Source organism: Mytilus edulis, chromosome 9 (assembly GCF_963676685.1).
Source record: "Mytilus edulis chromosome 9, xbMytEdul2.2, whole genome shotgun sequence".
In the NCBI taxonomy this organism is placed as follows: Eukaryota; Metazoa; Mollusca; class Bivalvia; order Mytilida; family Mytilidae; genus Mytilus; species Mytilus edulis.
The window spans coordinates 37,865,642-37,870,842 of NC_092352.1; the positions used below are offsets into that span (position 1 = coordinate 37,865,642).

The 5,201-nt window shown below is 32.5% G+C and overlaps 1 long non-coding RNA gene across 1 annotated transcript; it reads left to right on the forward strand.

The window, feature by feature from the left end:
* Positions 1–5,201, forward strand: LOC139490311 (uncharacterized). Its single transcript, XR_011656277.1, has 3 exons — positions 1–127; positions 3,663–3,732; positions 4,011–5,201. It is a non-coding gene; the product is annotated as an uncharacterized lncRNA (long non-coding RNA).

The following is a 5,201-nucleotide window of genomic DNA, read 5'->3' on the forward strand; positions in this document are numbered from 1 at the left end:
ATAACAACAGATACCAATGTGCAAACAAGTCTGACTTCCACTCTTCAGAAACTTTCCTCTAAGATATCTACACCGGTATATCCTGTAACAAAACCATCCTTTCACGTCAAACTGATAAACATTACAGGTAAGATGTAGAGTTCTTAGTGCAACTTATCAATTTATAAACATGCATGTCATAACACTGGAATAACTTTGACTTTTGAAGTTTGTATTCACTCTTACATCTAACAATATTTATGTTTAAGTTATCGTAATTTCAATCCCGACCTTGCTAGGTCTGTGTTTTCGTGAGAAACCTGAAAGATAAAAAAATAAGGTGTGGTATGATTGCTAATGAGACAACTGTCCACAAGAGACCAAAATAACACAGACATTAACAACTTAAAGGTTTATTTTTCTGTATTGTGGTTTCATACAACAAATCGCAGTTCTATTTAGTGTTATTATTATCCCAGGCAGAAAACCCTGGAGGTTGCACTTTGTAAATACAGCTGTTTCTCAAAACACGCCTCTTTTGTGGAGTAATTGAATATTCATAGAAAATTGATTTTGTTTACATACTGGTTCCAAGTTATACTCTCTGTGTTCCATATCGCAGATACAGAACTTGGGAATGTTACCAGTAAATAAACACGTGCATATTGTTTACATTGAAATCTGTGGTAACTATTCATTTGAGGTAGGGGTAGTTAAGAAAATTAGTGTAAGTTTAAACTCTGAAAAGTTCAGGGCATATAAACGTTGAAAATATGCCGCACAGCCCTATATTTTGACCTTTGAAAAAAATTGTGGTGCATATGAACTTTCAATTCTAGGATAAGATTTTTTTCAAAACTTCATAGTAAAATTGGTACAGTTTTAGCCGTAAAAGGAGTTCCTATGGGAAATTGCATTGTCAATATTTACAGAAATGCAACCTGGACGTATTGGCCACAACTTTTTGAAACTTTTGGTCCTCAGTGCTCTTCAACTTTGTACTTGTTTTCGATTCGAACTTTTTTCATCTGAGCATCACTGGTTAAACTTGTGTGGACGAAACGCACGTTTGGCGTATTGAATTTTAAACCTGGTACCTTTTATTATCTATCATTCGTGTGTTTCTCTGTCCAATATGTTATCCCATTTTTTTTGTATTTTAGTCCTGCCATATAATGTTGTCATTTTAATGTTATATTTAACATTACCATAAAAGCGTGAGGTTTGGCATGCCACAAACCCAGGTTCAACCCACCATTTTCTTTCTTAAAATGTCCTGTACCAAGTCAGGTAAATGGCCATTGTTATACTTTAGCTCGCTTCTGTGTGTGTTACATTTTAATGTTGTGTTTCTGTTATGTCGTTGTTCTCCTATTATATTTGATGCGTTTCCCTCAGTTTTCGTAAGTAACCCAGATTTGTTTTTTTCTCAATCGATTTATGAGTTTCTAACAGCGGTATACTACTGTTGCCTTTAATTACAATGACAAAAATGTTAAACATACATGTTTAATCCTGTCGCATTTTTGGGCCTGTCCCAGCCAGGAGCCTCTGACCTTTGAAAGTCTTGTATAATTTTTCATTTTAATTCAACTGTTATTTGCTCTTTAGTCTGGTTGTTTTCTTTTTGACACATTCCCCATCTTCATTCTCAATTTTATTTCTCTAATTATTGTTTTATTTTCACATTTCTTGATCGATGTGAGAAAAATGTTTCTCCTCAAAAGTGAAATATCCTTGCCCTATGTGGCCCCGGGCATAATAAGGACTAGGTAGGTAGGTAGGTAGGTAGGTAGTGAAATATCTGTTCTCAGTAAGTAATTGGTCGAAATTAAATAATGACATCAAATGTTCATGTTTTCTTCTCAATTTTCCATTGTGACGTCATATTAAAATCGACCATGTCTTATGACGTTACATATAAAGAACACATTTTTCTGCAAATCTTTAAAAGTAAAGACAACAAATCATAAGAGAAACAGATTCCACCACTATAACTCGTGTTTCGTGATAATTCTCCACTTTCAACAGTTACATTTTAATTATTTAAAAGGCTCGACAAGACTCGTGCTTTAAATTAGCAATGTCAAGGTTGAATAAATATCGTAACATAATTGTTGCAGTGTTGGAATCTATAACTTGTGTGCTAAGTTATAACGAAACCTGCGTCAAACGTTCATGATTTGAATCATGGCATATATGATGGGTTTATTTATAAACATATACAGTACCTCATATTTTCCATTATGAAACATGTTCAGTGATCTCAATACTGACTACTTCAAAGCTATCAATGTGACATAAACATTAGTTATACCGCTTCGCTTCCGTGAGCCTAAATCTGTAATCAGTATGAAACAAATATATTCACATGAAGATAATGTTAGACAAAAGGCTTAAGGCACAATCTAGAACATTGATACTCTATGTATTTGTTAAGACTGTGATGTTCTTGAAACAAATTATAATTATAAAACGAAATTATACTGTGAAAATTATACTACATATATCTTTCAATATTCAGAAAATTGCCAAGGATTTTTTTGGTTCTTCATGACAAATATGTTATTATTTCTGCAAAAAAATCTCTAGTTTCAATCACAATACATGGACTGCTTGATATCGGAATTAGGTATTGCCAACTCACTTCAACAACAACTTCCCCAATAAATAAAAAAGACAAAAACTGATCATTGATCTGTTCTATGTTCCTGTGGAATTTCAACAAAAAATCTTATGCCACTGTTGGTGGACGTTTCGTCCCCGAGGGTATCACCAGCCTAGCAGTCAGCACTTCAGTGTTGACATGAATATCAATTATATGGTCACTTTTAAAAATTTCTTGTTACAAAACTTTGAATTTTTCGAAAAACTTAGGACTTTTTAATCCCAGGAGTAGATTACCGTAGCCGTATTTGGCACAACGTTTTGGAATTTTAGGTCTTCAATGCTCTTTGTACTTGTTTGGCTTTATAACTATTTTATCTGAGCGTCACTGATGAGTCTTATGTAGATGAAACGCGCATCTGGCGTATTAAATTATAATTTTGGTACAAGTTAGGACAGGGATCTTCCTCGACTGTACATGAAACTGAAATTATAGAAAAACTCATTCTGAAACATTAACATCATCAGCAAACAAGCCGTGCTTCTGTTTCAATGAAACAAGCTACACTAGCTTTGAGTGGTGTGAATTTAATGTGGGAACTTTGGGATCTGTTACAGTACATATGATTTATGAACAAATCTTAAAACTGCATACAACAGTTGACTTAATAACCCCCTAACTTATATTTTCTTTTCTAAGAAATAATAAGTTTTGGGAATTAGTTCGATTAGAAGGGATTACCAACGTAAATACAAACATGTTGTTTAAGAAAGGGGTAGATCATATTGTGTAAAATGTACTAACTGACTTCATTTCATATCGAAAGCCGAATAAAAGGAAATGCGGAGTAAATGGAAGTAGAGTATACTTTACTTCATCCATGCATGAAGCATAATTTTTTTATCAAAAGAAAATAAACAACAAAAAAAACTGTCAACCTCACATGATACACATATTATTCGAATTTAGCAAACAAAGTAGGAAATGCATCTATTTCTCACTAAAAGTTATTTTCTTTTTTTTATCAAATTTTACTTTCTAACTATAAATTCGGTGTTTAAATATAATTTTTCAGTGATTTCCGTTGGTCTCTTATTGGTGGTTACTGGAATAGTAGTAATTGTGATTCTGATTTTTAGAAAATGGTAACTATTCTATTCATATTTATAGGTTGAACTATAAAGGCATGATAGTATGCATAACTGTACAATCAGATATCATTTTTTTATAATGTGTTTGTACGCAATTATTTTCAGGACTGGCTTGTTTCATACAAAATTCATTCACTTTTTAAATATGATTTAATAATTTTGTCTTAACTGTGCTAAAATAAAGTATAAATATCAACCAAAAACTAAACACCAATGCATAAATATTGGATTTTTTATCTTGAAATGTATAAATCGTTGAATATATTTTTCAGGAACCGTACCACACATTATTTTCATAACAATACACACGATGGCACGAATAGCACTTTTGAAGGAGACGAGCTCGGGCAAATGACGAGTCGCAACCACAGATCTAGCTTCCGATCATATGATGTACCTTTGGTTTTTAAGCAAACCCATCGATTTGAAAATTATCCAGCCACTGATTATGAGAATTTTTCTGATGGGGACAATGCATGCCAACATCTTGATTTCACACTTCATAATGATGGTCAACAAAGTTCAACAGAAGTACACGACATACACTTCACTGCTAGATATTATAATGGTGCAAAACGTCCGACCAAAGAAGGATCTGCATGGAGTACATATGACGAAGAACAGGAGCAACTTGCATACCGCATCTCAAACGTTGTTGCTGATGAAGTCATCTATGATCTACCTCAAGATCCTTTTTGATTTTTCATCGTCGATGTCAAATTTGATAACGATATAAATTTTGCCTCTATTATCTGTCTCTCGTTTGAGAATGAATTATTGTTCTTGTATTGGTATTCACTGATGAGTTATTATTGAAGAATTGATTTAACTATAGAAATACAAGAACAACTTGCATGCTTATTATTGCGGTTGACAATACATTTTTTAAAACTGTTCAACTCTTCCGTAGAAAAAAAGGTAATGGTCAGTCTCTGTTTTCTTTCCTATGAGAAATTAAGTTTTCAAAGTCATGGTCTATATGTTTGAAGAAAACGTTGCATCTTAAATTTGTCAAAGGGAAATTTTATGCCGATTTCATTTCGCCGTAAAACAAAAATTAAAGATTTAAATATTGTACCATGAAATATATAAAGTACAAACTTTTTAACGTAAAGCACGAGTTGTATTTCACTTTTATCAACTGAAAAAATCAATAACTTAATTAAAAAGAGAAAACACACTCGGATATTTCGATTTGAGCATATAGTTCAAGTATATAGAAACAATGGAGTAAATTTATTTTTCCTCTTGCTATCATAATTATAAACATCGAAAATTGTGAATAATTACTAATGATGAAACAGTTCAATTCTCTAATCAATTCAATTTCGATATTTCAAATTCTACATTCGAACAATTTGTCGAGCATACGGGTCTTTAGATTTGGGAAACCCTCTCAAAATTAATGTGCTTCTTAAAACTAGCATGTCCTATATGGCTATGTTTGTCTTAAATTTGTATTA